At 39.2% G+C, this 18,561-nt stretch overlaps 1 long non-coding RNA gene and 1 pseudogene across 1 annotated transcript; one reads left to right on the top strand and one right to left on the bottom strand.

Annotated features, from left to right (window-relative positions):
- Positions 1 to 216: 216 nt before the first annotated feature.
- LOC113114189 (uncharacterized) lies at positions 217 to 1,776 on the bottom strand. The gene is made up of 3 exons (XR_003293689.1): positions 1,263 to 1,776; positions 1,033 to 1,152; positions 217 to 348 (listed from the first exon to the last, which is right to left on the bottom strand). It is a non-coding gene; the product is annotated as an uncharacterized LOC113114189 (long non-coding RNA).
- Positions 1,777 to 2,281: 505 nt separating this feature from the next.
- Positions 2,282 to 12,225, top strand: LOC113113329 (serine/threonine-protein kinase Nek4-like; annotated as a pseudogene).
- Positions 12,226 to 18,561: the final 6,336 nt, after the last annotated feature.

Here is an 18,561-nt window from a genome sequence, read left to right as displayed (position 1 = left end):
AAAAAAAAACACCCAGCACTGAGACAAATTCATCAAAACCATTTGCTCCTTAAGATCAGTTTTTATTGGTTGCTATTTACATAGTGATATACATATATATAAAAAAACATATCTTTCATGACTGCAAAATGTTACTGAGCTGTAAATGAAAAATGAAATTTTACCATGACATCAAGCTGTTCAGAGCATTTGTTTTTTGCCTTCAACCATGATAATGTGATAACCAAACTTGGTGTTCACGGGAGGATCAGTGTATAAAGGTTTGACCCTAGTGCTGATGGGCAGTGCAAATGCTGCGTCCTGAAATGGTCCTACCATTGATCCTCTTTTCATCCAGCCAAGGTCACCCTGTATGCAAACCAGAACTTTAATCTATACAAGCAGTTGTTGAGGTTATCTTGATACTTACAAAAGCATACTTTGAATAACAAATTACTGAATGAGTAGTACTAAAAGATACTTTGATCAAAACTGTGAAATTAAAGGTATATGTGATAGAGCATTGTGTTAGCAGCGCTAAAGGTTGTGGGTTCGATTCCCAGGGAACACATGTTTGGTAAAAAATGTTAGCCTGAATGCATTGTAAGTCGCTTTGGATAAAAGCACCTGCTAAATGCATAAATTTAATTTAATTTAATATAAAGCACTGAAGGTACCAGGCTACAGTTTTTCCCAGGAGAATTACATTTCTATCTCGGTGTACAATTTAAATTATGATACAGTACTACTGATAAACTATGACAATAGCATATATTGAACATATAATCTTTTATATGACTTATTTTAAACAGACTGATACTGAAATGATACAGAAAATGTAAGTGTTACTGAAAATCCATCGAATAACATGAGTTCAGTATTCTATGCAAATTAGACTGAGGAGTTTTCTAGCATCGATAGTGCATTGAATGCCATCTGCTGGTAAAAAACTAAATAGTACACACAGGAACTAAAGGATGTTTTAAACTCCACTTCATGCAAGTCACATTACAGCTACTGATTCACTGTTTTTATACATGACAAATGTCTTACTCCTTGTCCGGCTTTGTCCTCACTGTACTGTGCTGCCACCTCACCGAAGCGCATGCCAGGCTTGTTTTTTCTACATTGCTTCCATACACTAACCATGCTTTTACACAGAATATGCAGAACCTAACAGAAAATTGTTCTCAGTTATTATTATTATTTTTGTAATATTTTAAAGTAAAATTTCTTATGCAGATACAAAATACAGTATACAGATGTTTACTTTACAGCTGTACCTCCTTTCTGGGCCTTTTCCTTCTTATCACTGTCTCCACTGCCTGAAGCAGCTGCCCCTGTCCAAACACAAGTGTATCTTAACATCTTACATCTACAACAATGCAAATAAGATAATACCTATCCATCTGTATAGATATATTAAGCATTTTGAAATAACCATATTAGGCGAATTACACATTTGGCCACATATCTCCTCACGCATTTCAAACACATTTAGTTAAGATACAATATCCGGAAATGTTTCATTAACACTAGTTGGTCTTGTGAACAACGAGACAGAAGACACACAGCAGTGTAACAATGTTTACAATCTGTTAGCCACAAACGCTGCAAGCTATAGCTAGCACATCAGCATAAGCATTAATGTAACAGTAAACTTATATGCTGTAAATTTCGATATGGTGACATATGTTAGAGTTTGTTCATGGAGCATCATATATTTGTTGTTTACCTTTAGCACCTTTGCCACCCTTTGAAAGATGTTTTTTTTCCAAAAAAAAAAAAAAAAAAAAAAAACACTTTCCAAGTTGATTTACTGAAGGCTCATATAATAACTCTTTGCCTAACATTACATTATCTGGTGTTTTCTTTAGACAGAACATTTCTTATCCAGTAGATAAGTGGTCATAATCCTTATGAATCTAAAATATATTGCAGTATATTGGAAAATATCATGTAATATATTAGGCATATATTCTTATATATTGGATTTAATATTTATTTTTTCCAATATATTGCAATATAGTGAAAGCAGCAATCATTTGTATATTTTGCAATATATTATATAATATATGTATCATCAATATATTATTCAATGTATTCAAATATATAATATATTAGAAAATAAAAAGGGAAAATAATATATTACAATATATCACAATATATTTTAAGAAATATATTGGTAAATATATTTTCCTTCGTAAGGGTATCCAGCTCTCAGCCGGACAATTGAAATGTTCTTGCGACGAGCCGGTGAATAAAGAAGATGTTTAGTGAATTGATAGTGCCATGTAGAAATATGATAAAAGTCCTGACTCTTGGCAGAGGAGGAGCAGGTGTTGTGATGTTAATGAAACATGTCGATACAAAGAAATGATGTGCGGTCAAGAGAATACACGTTGATAGTTACCGAAATGCAAAGAGCAAAGATGTTGTGTTTCAAGAGGCATATATTCTCAGCAGGGGCGGATCTAGAAATATATTGATGGGGTGGCGAGAAGGGGGCAGGAATTTTGAGGGGTGGCAACATATGGCAGACGTATATGTACTGAATTTAGTCAAAGTTATCACAGATTGATTGATGATAAATATATGTACACACTACAAAAGGACACAGGCTATCATTTACAAACTTAATCTCATGCAATCAATGTCTTGCATTTCAAGATTCAAGATTCAAGAGATTCAAGATTCAAGATTTTATTTGAAACAGTTATAACAAACATTAACATATAAGGAATAAGTGACCATACCCCATAAGCACCACTACACTCACTAATGCATACAGTATGCATCAACAACATGTAATTAAGAGCATTATAAAAGGTTTAGTGTTATCAATTTGTCAATTTATTATAAGAAACACAAGATTTTAACAGCCAATGACATTTCCAGCTGGGGAGACTCAACTGATTTTTTACTGTTTAGTGTTTATCACCATCTAACTCAACCAGTTAAGAGCTACATTTAGCCTTAGATGTTTTATGAATATGGTCTCTGAAGCATAGGTTTTATTAGCTGACAATAATAATAAATAAATAAACATTATAGGCACAGATACAAATGTACTTTTAGAAATTGTTTCTGAAAAATATGGTGTTATTGTTTTGGCAAGTTTAAATTAAAACTTCTATGAAACCTTGCGTGATATTCCTTTAAAATAATGTTTTAGTATATCTTTTTTAATTATATTTTAATAAGCAATTTCTTACATAATTTCTTTGAGTTAGACCAAACTTTTATTTTGGTGGGTTGTAACCAGAGTTTCTGTGTTTTTTAATTAACTATTATTATTAGCTAATAGGAAGTATAGCATATCAAGTATGCTAATACTTGAAGTATAGCATACTCTACTGTGCAATAGTACTATATTTCTGTTTAAATTTCTTCAAGTTATACCAAAATTTTATTTTGACAGGTTGTCGTAAAGACATTGCTGTTTCTGTCAGTCTGTGTATACGATACGAATGAATGACGATAGTTTTATCAAATGAAATGGTGAAATCCTCTCATAGCGTGCTGACGTGCACATGTGTAGCCTACATCATGCATCAATATAGTAAAGAGCTGAAAACACCACGCGTGCTTCAGTGTGTGTGTGTGTGTAGTAGTAGTAGAGCATTCCAAGAGATGTGTATAACAACTCCTTAAGGGTTCCCATAAGCAGGATTTATTGTTGTGCCCCCCTTCCTCAAATATGATGATGAAAAAAACACCTACTATAGGGGTGAAAAAATAACTTAAAAAAAAAAAGATGATTAAATTGTATTATTTACTAATCACATTTGTAGCTCTCGACATTTACCCGTGGCTATAACTTTATTATGACTCTAATTTATTTTATCGTCTCAAGCATTCAGAAATCAAAAGGAAACTAAGCAGTTTTACAATGATAAAACCATGGTTTATTTATGTAAGGGTTGTGATATGCACGTTTTTTGTTGAAGAAATTATAAAGCCTTTGTCATCTATAGCAAAAAGTTGGCCAAAAGTGAAAGATTAAGTGAATATTTGAATTAAATTTTTGGTTAGTAGCCTAAACAAGGATTTGATTGTCCTGTAAGTGTAACAGCAGCAATCACATGGCATTTGTAATAACATGTAGGCCTACATAAATAGTTTATTTTGTATTTGCCTACATTATGTATTTTAACAGTGTTATTATTAACCAATCATTATTGCCTCATTATTTTTTTATATAATGCATTTTAAGCCATTTTAAAGGCTATTGATGGCTCAGGTATGTTTTTATAGCAACAACAACACCACCAACAACAAAAAATATTACAGTATATTAATACTTTGTAAATTATTAGAGTTCGGATTTCAAAGCGGATTTGCGAATCATTTGAGTCAGTTTGGGGATTGCGAATCATTTTAATCAGTTCGGGAGTTCGTAGCTGGATCACGAATCATTTGAGTCAGTTATGTGGATCGCGAATCATTTGAGTCAGTTTGGGAGTTCGGAGCGGGATCGCGAATCATTTGAGTCAGTTCGGGGGTACAAAGCGGGTTCGCGAATCATTTGAGTCAGTTTGGGGATCGCAAACCATTTGAATCAGTTCGGGAGTTCGGAGCGGGTTCGCGAATCATTTGAGTCAGTTCGAGAGTTCAAAGCGGGTTCGCGAATCATTTGAGTCAGTTTTGGGATCGCGAATCATTTGAATCAGTTCGGGAGTTCGTAGGGGGATCGCGAATCATTTGAGTCAGTTATGGGGATCGCGAATCATTTGAGTTAGTTTGGGAGTTCGGAGCGGGATCGCGAATCATTTGAGTCAGTTTGGCAGATCGGAGCGGGTTCGCGAATCATTTGAGTCAGTTCGGGAGTTTGGAGCGGGATCGCAAATCATTTGAATCAGTTCGGGAGTTCGTAGCGGGTTCGCGAATCATTTGAGTCAGTTCGGGAGTTCGCTGGTTCGCGAATCATTTGAGTCAGTTTGGGGATCGCAAATCATTTTAATCAGTTCGGGAGTTCGGAGCGGGATCACGAATCATTTGAATCAGTTCGGGAGTTCGTAGTGGGTTCGCGAATCATTTGAGTAAGTTCGGGAGTTCAAAGCGGGTTCGCGAATCATTTGAGTCAGTGTGGGGATTGCAAATCATTTGAATCATTTCGGGAGTTCGGAGCGGGATCACGAATCACGATCGCGCTCGTAAATTTTCAAATTGGCCAAAACCTTTAATATGTTGCTGCCAACAAGGCTTTCTTTTAGGGTGGCCTTTGCCTATGCCACCCCGGTAGATCCGCCCCTGATTCTCAGGAGCTTGAAGCATCCTCAGATTATAACATGGATTGACAGGACTAATGAGCATATTTACATTGTTATGGATTATTGTGATGGTGGAACGCTGGATGACCACATTACAGAGCACAAGAGTGGGGAATACTTTGCAGAATGCAAAATAATGGACTGGTTTGTGTAAATAATCATGGCTGTCAGTTATATTATACACTCTAAAAACTGCTGGGTTGAAAACAACCCAATTTGGGTTATTTTGACAACCCAGCGCTGGGTCAAAAAGGGACGAACCCAGCGCTGGGTTGTTTTAACCCAACCAGTTGGGTTATCATATTTAACCCAGCCTGCTGGGTTGCCTTTTTTATGGTTTAAAATGACTATATTGCAGGGTTTAAAAAACCAGAGCGGGTGTTTTTTATCACTGTATTTCATAAGGAAAACTACTGTATTTAGAAAATGTTCGATATCATTTCGCATGTGCTTGATAAGGCAGCGTTTGTGAGCTCAGCACCGCTCTGCAGCCGTTACCGGAGAAACCTACCTCTCCCGCTCTTAGCGCCTCCTGCTGGCAGAAAATAAACTCGCAGAGTGCAGCCATGTGGGGAAACAATGCATTTCTACGTTCAAATTAACCCAAATTGAGCTAGGCATTAAACCTACAAATGTTGTTCATTTTAAATATCACTTTTACACACAAATAATAATTACCAAAAGGAAAATATTTATTAAAAACAAGAGAAAAGTCAAAAAGTAACATGTTAGAAGAAATGCAGAAAAGGACGGCATTAACAGCTACAGAGTTCATAAACAAAGCATTGAACATTTGATGAATATAACTTAAGATCAAATTGGACTTTGTTCAATTGTATATATTGTATAAAAATATACGAAAACACATACAATAAATTTACAATTAGTTAGGTTTTTTTCCAACTATTCTGGCATGACAGTACACAAATAAATCACAACATTAACTCTGATATTATAACATTTAACAGACGCATGTGTGTGTGTGAAAGAATGTGAGCAGGTGTATGAATGACAGAGTGTTAACTCTAATAAACAACACAGAAAAAGCATTTAACTTTTTTTTTTTAACAAATTATACACTTAGTTTGTTTCATAGTCCATGAATACAGATCATGCATCACGGTCAATTTTCATGATCTCTTTAGCATAACTGATGTAATCATGAAGAAACCGCATCAGCACAGCATGTGACATCTTCTACATCATCCAGGGCAGCGTCCTCCTTTAAAACCACCGCTGCATCAGTTTAGGGGAAAGAAGATTCCAGGATTCATCCCAGTCACCGCCTGTTCTTCATCAGTGGCCTAAGAGAAACACATTTGAAAAAATTAAACATTTAATTAAACTATCGATTTTCAGGTAGAGGTGTGTTCACATCCGTAAGGAAAGGTAAATAATCGGTGTTAAAGTTTCAACACTTTGTGTGGTTGTTTAATGTCTGTCTATCACAGCTCTCATGAAGTCTATAATGGCAGCACTAGTGTGAGGACATGCGATATTGTTTGAATAAATATTGCTTTCAGAAAGTTTTTTTACTGAAACATTAAAACAGACATGACATTCACATACCTCACAATATTCACGTACATGGAGGGCTGCTCTTCAAACCGTTAGTTCAACAAATAATTAAAATGTTCAAAATTGACTCTCCCCATGTTTTTCCAGACTCATACAAACTCTGCTCATTTTTTGGAAAGCATATGAATATATTTAATATTCTCTTTTTGTGTCCTCCATTGCTGGTCTGGGAGACCAGTATTTTATTTTGAAAATACATGTTTGCTATCATATAATTTAAGATGTATTCATATATAAATATCAGAATTTACTTCTACAATAACTCTATATTTATGAAGCTTGAAAATACTGATTATCTAAAATATAAATGGATTAACAAATATTATGAGAAAACTAAAAATATATTAATTTATGTTGTAAAGACAGACAAAAGTCTTATAGGTTTGGAATGACTTGAGGGCAAGTAAATGATTTTTTGTGTGAACTACCTCTAAGAGCGAAGACCAAGAATAATGACTCTCCAAATCAGACAACTCCAAACTTGGTTTGATTTCTGCAATAAAAAACACAGACATCAATGGTCTTAATGAAATGAGCACGTAATCACACTGTTGTTGCATCAAAATGTGAAGTAAACCGGCAGGAGACAACAGAAAAATTTATTTTCTAAAAATAACTTACATAAAATCTCAAAGGAATGATGCTCTCCCATGTCTCTTGCTTTTAACATCTACAAAAACAAAAAACAAACATTATTTTACTCTTAGTAAAACACAACAACAACTGATAACATGAAATTATGAAGTTTACTTGCCTTAAACGATCTTTCCCTCTCTTCAGAAGAAGCTGAGAAAACCTCCTCACACAAGCAGACTTCTGTGTCCTTAACTCCAGGTAGTTTGAGTTCTGCAAAGAGGGACATCAATGGTTTCAATAAAATATTAACATATACATACATATATATATATATTGTCACGGGAGGAGCACAAGACAGACACAGTGGGCGTGGCGTCAGGCCTCGGAGAGGCTTTTATTAACAGAAATCATAAAACAAAGGGAATAAAAGTGGCCAAAGGGGGAAAGTGTCCAAAATAACAGGGAATCTGGTGTCCTCGTCGTGCTGCGGGATTTGTGTAGGTCGGGCAGTGTTCATCAAGGAAGGGTCCAGGCAAGGGGCGGAGTCCGGCGGCCGCACGCGCTCCCCTCCTTGGTCCGGGGCGCGAGGGGCGGCGGCTTCTCCTAGCGGCCGCGTCTCTCTCGTTGGCCGCGGCGCTGGTAGGGGATGGACGGCCCGGCATCCTGGCCCGTCGGCCGTGTATACGGGTGCGGTTCCCATCCGGATCGCGGGTCCGGCAGCTCACGTCTTGGTGGCGCGGGAGTCCCTCAACGCACCCTTCCTGGACCCACGAGGACACCAGTGTGCATGCACGGGGAAGAGACCGGTCTCCTGAGGAGAGGCGCGTTGGGCTTTTAAACAGCGGCGGTAATGAGGCTCCACTTCCTTCAGGTGTGCCCCATCACACGCCGCCAGCCCTGACTCGTCCAGCGCCCCTCCTCTCACACACCCACTCCAATCGCCGCCCTTCACCAGGCTCCCGACTGGAGTGGGTGTGTGAGAGGAGGGGCGCTGGACGAGTCAGGGCTGGCGGCGTGTGATGGGGCACACCTGAAGGAAGTGGAGCCTGGTGAAGGGCGGCGATTTAGGACGGGGTGCCGGTGACAATCAGGGAGGAGGCAGCTGACTCGTCACATTCCCCCTCCCAAGCGACATCCCCGTCCCCAGGGCGCCACCCACACGGGAGTGCTACCATCCTCAACCAGGCTCCAAACGGTCGGAGTGGGCGGGGCTTCCTCTCCGGGCGGTCCTCCCTCTCGCAGCGCACCAGAACAGGGACAGAGAAACCGGGTTTTAGTGACAGCCTCAACCAACCACAGGGTAAAATGACAATGGAAAAGTCACTTACCCCTTGTGTGGCTGGGAGGCTGTCCCCAGTTTTCCTCCGTCCCAGTCTGGGTTCTCACGAACGTTTGCAAGCGAGAGGGGGTGACGTCACCAGACGTTTCCCAACTGCGCTGTCTAGACTCCGCCTGCCCGCATCCTCCACCAGTGTCACGGGAGGAGCACAAGACAGACACAGTGGGCGTGGCGTCAGGCCTCGGAGAGGCTTTTATTAACAGAAATCATAAAACAAAGGGAATAAAAGTGGCCAAAGGGGGAAAGTGTCCAAAATAACAGGGAATCTGGTGTCCTCGTCGTGCTGCGGGATTTGTGTAGGTCGGGCAGTGTTCATCGAGGAAGGGTCCAGGTAAGGGGCGGAGTCCGGCGGCCGCACGCGCTCCCCTCCTTGGTCCGGGGCGCGAGGGGCGGCGGCTTCCTCTAGCGGCCGCATCTCTCTCGTCGGCCGCGGCGCTGGTAGGGGATGGACGGCCCGGCATCCTGGCCCGTCGGCCGTGTAAACGGGTGCGGTTCTCCTCCGGATCGCGGGTCCGGCTGCTCACGTCTCTTGTGGCGCGGGAGTCCCTCAACGCACCCTTCCTGGACCCACGAGGACACCAGCGTGCATGCACGGGGAAGAGACCGGTCTCCTGAGGAGAGGCGCGTTGGGCTTTTAAACAGCGGCGGTAATGAGGCTCCACTTCCTTCAGGTGTGCCCCATCACACGCCGCCAGCCCTGACTCGTCCAGCGCCCCTCCTCTCACACACCCACTCCAGTCGGGAGCCTGGTGAAGGGCGGCGATTTAGGACGGGGTGCCGGTGACAATCAGGGAGGAGGCAGCTGACTCGTCACAATATATATATATATATACACATACAGACATATATATATATATATATATATATATATATATATATATAAATCACACAATCAAAATGTGAAGTTAACAGGCAGGACACAACATAAACATTAATTTTCTAAAAAAAAAAAAGTAATAATAACTTAACTTACATCAGTCTCAAAAGAATGAAGTTATCTTGTCTCTGGATTGCAACATCTAAAAAAACAACATTATTTTAGTCTTAGTAAAAATAAAGATAACTTGATGTTATTCTGAAGTTTAACGTTACTCTCCTTAAACCGTCTGTCCCTCTCTTCAGAAGAACACCTCCTCCTCATCCTCACACAGGTCTGTGACTCCTCACACAAACAGCTTCTGTGTCTTTAACTCTCAGCGCGAGGACAATAAAGACACAAGCTTGACAAGTCTGAAATATTACATGTAAAACATACTTTTAACAGTTACCACTTCAACAGCCTCAAAATAATTATGCTAGTCTTTACCACACAATGCCGTTTCCTTTAGGAGACAAACATACATTCGGTTTAACCGCGAAAAAAAAGACAAATTCACATGAGCGTAACCGTGACCATAACCGTCTGTTAACGCCTCAAAAAGTACAGATAATGTAAAATCTTATGTAAATATGACAAAATACATTCACATACGTTATATTAAAAGTACATCCTCCGTTCAGTAACGTTAACGTTACATGAGGCAGTTAAGACCTCCGTGTCTGAGGCGAAAACCGCGTCCGTTTTTTTATATATATATATATAACGTTAAGCTCCTTTGTTTCCGCCTTTCATAAAACCTTCCGCCTTTCATACAACCGGGTAAACAATAAAAGATAACTTTACATTTTGAATATTTACTTACCATAGTCTTTCAGTCGCTTCTCGCTTCTATCACGCTGACAAAATGGCGGCTGCTCGCACTGGAGACGTACGATCTTGACGTGACGTGCGTGCTCTCCTTCACGTCCGCGTCCTCAACCCAGACCCGCTGGGTTGAAATTTTTTTTTTTAAAACTTATTTTCAACCCAAACTTGGGTTAAAACATCCCAAAGTCCTATCCAACGGCCTCAACCCAGCAGTTGGGTTGAAAAAACAACCCAGCGTTTTTTAGAGTGTACACCCTGAAAAGATCCTCCAGAGATATCAAGCCTTCCAATGTGCTCTTAACCAAGACAGGATAAAGCTGGGAGATATTGGGATTTCAAAGATTATGACACACGCTAGATATGGCCTCCACCTGTGTGGGATCTCCCAGTCTCTACCAGGATGTCCCATACAGCACCAAATCTGACATGTGGGCTGTTGGCTGTCTGCTGTATAAGCCCTGTGCCCTCAAACCAGCTTTTGAAGCTAAAAATCTCCTGAGTCTGTTTTACAAGATCATAAAAGGAGACGTCAACGTCAAGACCCCCCAGAGATATTTAGAAGACATTCAAACATCAAAAAAATGCTGTCCTTGGTTCCTGAGAATAGACAGAGTGCATACAGCATACATAGTCTGAGCTATATGCAAGAATGTCTGGGAAACCTTAAAAAGGTGAATGCTGAACCCAGACCTCAAACAAAAGAAGATTTTAATGTAGAAATGGCATCGATGGAAAGCAGAACAGATGACAAGACACTGCAAGCAGAGACATCATGCAGTGCTGAGGATGAAGTGGTCCTTGAAGGAGCAGAGTCTGATTATTCAGAGGACTTTGACAAACATGATAGCTATGCCTCCTCAGACGATGTTTCGAGGGAAGACGCCGTTGTGGCTGAAGAGGCGTTTGAGGAATCTAGTGGTAAGGGTGTGATGTAATCATATTCATATTTTCCATAGTTTTATTATTATTTTGAGTTATATCTCCAAGGCAACAGGCGTAGGCTGAGGGTGATCCAAGAATGATTTCATATTTTTCCTGGCGTTTCCAACACCTTTGAGAATTCTCTACATGTATTTTTCTTCACTTTTGACAGTTGTGTCTGAAGATGAAGACATCTCTGACTATCCAGATGACTTTGAAGAAGCTGATGATGATGATGACCTGCCTGAGGTGGTCAGCTACACCAGAGATGCCATGAACTGTGTTTCAGAGAATGATGTGTTTGAGTTGGCACTGGAGCTCAAAGAAGCAGGCGGTTTCTCTGTGACGATGAAAGTGTTAAAAGAGAAATGCATGGGTTAACATGCACGTTTTTACATTTTAACTAGATTCTCTTTTCTTCATTCTCTTGATTTTGTTTAGTTTTATTTCCCATCTTGTGTCTTAATTGTATTTCACTTCTATGATAATTTAATGAACAGTCAAATGAGATTTTTATAATTACATCAAGATTGCAGTGGTACATGTAATGAATTATTACTGTTATCTATGTCACATAGACTTTTTCCTGCATCATATAAATCTAGTAGATCTGCAGATATTAGAATAAGTCTGGGTACTGTTTGCCAACACATCTGGTTCTCGTAGTGTCTCTGCATACTCAAGTAATTGCTTTTCTGCTTTCTGGATTTATAGAAGATGTTGGCACCTCGGTCTATGAGGAAATCAGTGGGCACTTTCTAAATGGCCTCACGCCAGAAGACCTGCAGCCACTATTCCAGCACATGGTCAGGACAGACCATCTGGAGACCTGCTACCTCATTTTCAACCTTGACCAAGAGACCACATGCTGAATCATGTCTATTCAATTAAGAGAATGTCCTTTTCCAGCCTTTTCTAATTCTCTAATCCTAAACCTCAGCAAATGCTGGTATTAGCTTGTGTTTTGTAATATATGTAATCATACATGAATTATAATTAATATTTTGTAATAGTGAGGTCTTGTAGATATTTGACATCAAGAAAATGGGACGTTTGCATTAAGAATTTCGTACTACTTTGAAAGTGTCACCTTGTATAACCAGTAGGTGGCAATGTATAGTAAGGAATTGTATAGTCTTGCTTTAAAACCAATCCAGAAAATGAGCATATTCTCTCATCTCGACACTATTAGTCACATCACAGGGACTGAAGTATAAAACTGCTGCATTTTAAATTCACTATATAGTGAAAAGAGAAATGCATTATATCGGTGGCGCCCAGTAGACTACTTTTTCAAGTGATTTAACCCATTCTTCGGCACAGGTCTGAGAAATGGTTTCTTAACATATTCGTTAAACAAAGCTTGTAAATGTAAAAAGTAGTGGAGAATATCATGTGAACATTTCCTGCTGTGATTTCACTGCACTATTGCAATGTTCAACAGAAGACGTTTACTGAACATGTAAATTTATGGGCCACAGCTGCAGTTGTTTTCCACTTAAGGCGTTTTCCCTTAAACTTTTCCAGATAATTCCAATAGGAGATTAGTCAGTGTGATCGAGAAATTGCCATGTGTTAGTATGACAGACCCTGTTTTGTATTTCATTTAGGAATGTTCGCAATCTGCCTCTGGAGGAAAGTGTGTTATCAAGCCAGCATTAGCATGGGAAAGCTGCATCAATTTTTTTTTTTTTTTTTTTTTTTTGATGGTATAAGATGACATAGATTTCCTCACATTATGAGGTTTTGGCTGTAGATGGTCTTCAGATTTAGTTTTAATATCTTTGTTTTTATATTGTATCATGGTGTATTTAAATATACTTTCACAAGTATGAGAAAGGCCTTTTGGTAAAGACATGCGAATACTTGTTCATCAGAAATCAAGGCCATGTTGATGTCAAAACGAGTGTGTTTTTAAAGATTGAGTGGAACAGATGTAGAATCCCTCTAGCCACCAACTTACAAACTTAAAAAAACGTAGGTTAACTGCTGTAAAGAAAAACAACTCAGAACATTAAAAATGTAAAGTCATTCCCACAAAATACATTTATTTTTCATGTTGTGTCCTGAAGAGAGTAAAACACAGATTGAGGAGTTATCAGGAGAGCTTTAAGTTTTTTTCCATAAACCTGATGGATTGCAGTGTGTTGCTTTATTTATCCATCTATGCATTTGTATGAGTGGATGAGAGACCAGAATAGATGCAGACAGGCCTGAGACCGCTTTGAGTAGCAATCACCTCTGTGCCTTGTCACTTTAAAACCTGTCAATATTTCATCCATAGTAAAACTAGGGACTGGAAGAGCTTGTCACTTGTGACTTCAGGGCTTTGTACTAAGTTTGATGCATTATTGATTGATTGCTGCGTGAGTGCTCCACCCTTCAGCTCAAATGCTTTCTTCTTGCTTTTTTGTTCGCATGTTATTAAAAAATGAGGCTAGGGTCCTAATTAAGAGTCTTTCTTTGTTTTTGAGTTGGAGTTTGTGACACGCATCATTAGAAAGAAAGTAATGAAAAAAAAAGTTTTCAGAAAAATGACAAGTTGATCTTTTCTTTATTCATTCCTTGTGTTGTTGTTTTCCTCAGTGTGTCCTAATTATATTTTTTACTTGACGAATTTAACAACCTGGCTGAATTCAAATGTAGTGTTGGTGGTCAAATGAGATTAACGTTGCTATCAAGGTTGCAGTGGTCTAAAAAAAATTTTGGAGAGCATGTAAAAACTACAGTTTTATAGTCTTAAATCATTCCAAATATTTATTAGAATAAAAATGTAAATAGCAATAAATGCTTTTTTTCTGAATTTTATTAAATTAAGTTTATCAGCTGCATATTCATGATGCGAATCTCCCATTCCACCACATCCCAAAGGTGCTCTATTAGAGTGAGATCTGGTGACTGTGGAGGCCATTTGAGTAAAGTGAACTCATTGTAATGTTCAAGAAACCAGTCTGAGATGATTTGAGCTTTGTGACATGGTGCATTATGCACCCGGGGTGGTCTTCTGCTGCTGTAGCCCATCTGCTTCAGGGTTCGACATGTTGTGCGTTCAGAGATGGTATTCTGCATTCCTTGGTTGTAATGAGTTTATTTGAGTTATGTTACCTTTCTATCATCTCTAAGCAGTCTGCCCATTCTTCTCGGACATCAACAAGGCATTTTCGTCCACACAACTGCCACTCACTGGATATTTTCTCTTTTTCTGCCCATTCTGTGTAAACCCTAGAGATGGTTGTGTGTGAAAATCCCAGTAGATCAGCTGTTTTTGAAAAACTCATACCAGCCTGTCTGGCACCAACAACCAACAATCATTCAAGTCACTTGAATCTATTTTCTTCCCCATTCTGATGCTCAGTTTGAACTTCAGCAAGTCATCTTCACCACATCTGTATCCCTAAATGCATTGAGTTGCTGCCATGTGATAGGTTGATTTAGCAATTTGTGTTACCAAGCAATTGAACAGGTATTGTATAAATTGGCCGGTGAGTGTAATACCAGTATCAAGATACCAAGATATCAAGATTTTTTAGAAATCAGCAATACGTTTTCAAATGCAATGAGCATTGCCTAGTATTGCTGTTCTGCAAAATTACATTTTTTCTTATAGGTCTTGTTTCTTTTTTGTTTTTTTGTCTTGCAAACAGCCACTTTGCAAAACGTTCAGGAAAATCATCTTTAACGGTCATGATATTCCAAAGAGAAAGGAAGCTCCAGAGAGAATGGGAGGAAACTCAACCATGCAAACCTGTTTCCTCTGACCTTTAATAGACAGCACATGTCTGGCCTACATCGGTGTGAGATTTCTCTGCTAGATAGACTAGATTAGCATACTGCTCCTCACACATGTGTTCCATTGAACGCTGGATGTTTAAATTCCTAATTTTCTTATCAGACAATATTTGTATGGAAAATATTAGTTCCAGCAGTACTTTAAATCCAACCCACTTGGCCAGATTCATTAAACACCATAGGAAGGAAGTAAAGAAAAAGCATGCATGAAAGTGAAGCTCACAGCAAAAAAGATTTCCTCCTCTTGCAAGCAGCAGAATACTACAAACAAAAATAACCTCCAGGGTGACTGTTTTTGTCAGAGCTTTAAAATATTGATGTGCCATTGTTTCCGGTGAAACAGCCTCACTGGAGACCAGTGAGTATTAGAGAAGTGAGGTGGAAGATGGTGACAGTAGCCTGCACTCTAACCTGCTCCATATGCGTCTCTAGGGATGGCACAGATCACAAACCCCATCTCACAGTGAACAGCAGCCCTATTCTAACCCACGACCAGAGGGACTAAAAGCAGCACCGAAAATTACAGACAACTCATCAACTACGCCTGTGTCTGAAAGCAAATTGCTTTATCCAGCGTTAGAGTAAAAGCTCCATGTACAGAAAAGGTTGATGGCACTTTACCTGATCTTGAGCTGACGCTAGGATAAAAATAACTATGACAACAGCTGTCTGAATGGCTTATGTCAGGATTTTACAACATGAATCTAACCATGAAACAGTACAGCAGAGATTTATACTACAGTTTAGCTGTTAAATATATATCGAAGAGGAGTGCCTAAAACCTCCTTAGCTGTGATAAATTCACTGTAAACCACGGCTCCACGTGGCTTATTGCTTTTATATAATGGTTATTCCATATATGCATTAAGGGTTCACAGAATAAAACAGATCAAATAAAGTGTAACGCTGTGTCTACACCGGATGTGAGAGTTGTCACACCGCACCAAACAGCTAAAGTCTGTCTACACTGGACACATAAAAGCGACTGTTAAAAATCATTTGAACTTTGTGTGAGTAAGTCATAAATACAACGCAGCAGTAGTTTACTGTCCGGGATTTGTCGTGTTGTGTCGCGGCACTCACGTCCGATGTAGACACTGTGTTATAATATAAATAAAAACAGTATTCTTCCACAATTAATTAATAGTTTCTCAGAAACAGCTGTGGTTCCAAGTAAACAAAGATGTATGTTTGTAGTGTATTATAAATCGGATTCAGTTCCGGTCCTTGATTCTGATTGGTAGAGCCCATAGACTGTATAAAAACCATGGACGTAGTGTCTGTAACGTCACCTGTAATTTTCTGAAGAGCGTTTTGAAGCTCAAAGTGGGTGGAGCGGGCCATCGCCATCTTGGCAGCACGTCACCGCTCATCACTCCCGGATCATCGAAAATGGGCAAAAAGGCGGGAGCTGGTTGCTGAAGCCATGTCCATCTAGCTCGACGGCAGTGTCAGCAGTGGCAATCCATCTGTCACTCAAGTGGCCACGCCCTTAATTATGGAGAACTTTAGTCACTTCCGTGCTGGCTTCATTTAGAGAGCGGGAGGTTGCCGACTGGTTGAGCCGCGTTCAAAGCTGTTGTAAATTACGCTACAAACATCCATCTTTGTTTAATTCTGCGTGTTGTTCGGCAACCACTTTGCGGAAACAGCTGTTTCTGAGGAGCTAAATTTTTTTGGTGGAAGAATACTGTTTTCATTTATATTATTACACTTTAATTGCTCAGGCCCCCCCTGAGCAATTAAATTTAATTAAATTTAATTGCCCTGAGCCCCCCCCCCAACAATAACAGTATTACTTTATATCATAATATATGCCACAATATGGCTGTAAATCTAATCTAATATTCATAACTGAGATTTAATACCTGATATTGTGAATTTATATCTCTCAATTAATTTTACCTTAAATTTTGCAGTTGCAATGTTTTTTCCTCATAATTGCAAAACTCACATAGTGACAATCTAATGCAGTATGACTTTATATAACCACAGTCTGAACTGACATCTCACAGCTGCGACAGTTTCTCATAACCGCGATTTTAGAACTCACAATGTAATTTTATATCTCTCAATTGTGATTTGATCTCAAAGTTTCTTTCTCATAATTGAGTTTTTATAACTCATAATGTGACTTTAAATGTCACAATATGATTTTGTATCTCCAGAATGTAACTTAAAATCTTGCATTTGTGACATTGTTTCTTATAACTGAGTTTTTATAACTCATAATGTGACTTTACATGTTGCAATATGACTTAATATCTCCCAGTTGTGACATTATCTTCACAATGTCTTTTAAAATTTCAGAAATGCGACATTATGACTCACAATGTAACTTTATAACTTCACATTTGCTCGCAATGCCATTAGACCTAAATATTGTGACTTTAAATTTCACAACTGTGACGGTTTCTCAAAATTGTGATTTTATAACTAATTTATCTTATTTTACACTTTACCTTAAAAAACCTTTGTTTTTCTCTGACACACAAACAGGCTTTGATAGAAAACCCCACAACACACACTGTTTCACATTAACAGAGAGAGTATGTAAAGTGGGAAGTTTACTAAGTACTGTACAGAGTGACTGGAGAATAGCGCTCCCGTTTCCTCTCACCCTGCATGACACCTTAATCACAAATGATGAGACCAGGTCGAAAGCAATTACATGTTAGAAAGCGGTGTCATGGCACATAATTTCACTTTATTACCTGACATGAAGGAGACCTTGAGGTGTGAGTCTCGGTTCGATCTCCTCCCAGTCTTAGGGCTGCGGTGGGGCAGTTTAATAAGAGCTACTATAGATGTCCTTGTAAATGATCAGTGTCAACCGAGTGCACTTTATGGAGTTTGTAGTGTGCTCCTGAGCAGATTATCCAGTGACGAGAGGTGAATAGGGTCTTTACGTTCTTCAGACGCAAGCTAAAACTCACAGAATGTAATTTCCAACTTTATAAAATTGATTTGAGAGTGCAAATCTCTTACAGTGACACTCTTGCCACAGAAGAGATTCTGTGGATATTATCACTGTAATTTGGTATTTTAAGTCATGCATGGACAGACGTTCTCTGGTCTCAAGGATAGTATTTTGTCCTTCAGTGACAGTTATCTCACAAGAGAAAGTCTTTAAACGCCCCCTAGGTTAGATTACGGAATGTCAGATCAGTTTTTCCCCTCAGATCCTTTAATCCAGTTTACTGGAGGTCCAGTAACACCCAGCACAATAATGTGATATTAAAGAGTATTGGTCCCAGTTTGCTTTTGTGGTTGCCGGTCTGTAATCTTCCTGTGAAGGTATCTCACAGGAGCTGGATCCATAGCTCACAATAAATGGTGCAGACCATTTTGGACCGCTCAAAAGTGGAGTGTTTGATGTACTGGAACAGTAATAGGCCTAAAGCAGTTTTGTTGTCCCT

This window comes from Carassius auratus, chromosome 14 (genome assembly GCF_003368295.1).
Source record: "Carassius auratus strain Wakin chromosome 14, ASM336829v1, whole genome shotgun sequence".
NCBI classification, from domain to species: domain Eukaryota; kingdom Metazoa; phylum Chordata; class Actinopteri; order Cypriniformes; family Cyprinidae; genus Carassius; species Carassius auratus.
Note: the sequence above shows the minus strand (reverse complement) of the source record. Positions and strands in the feature narration are given on the sequence as shown.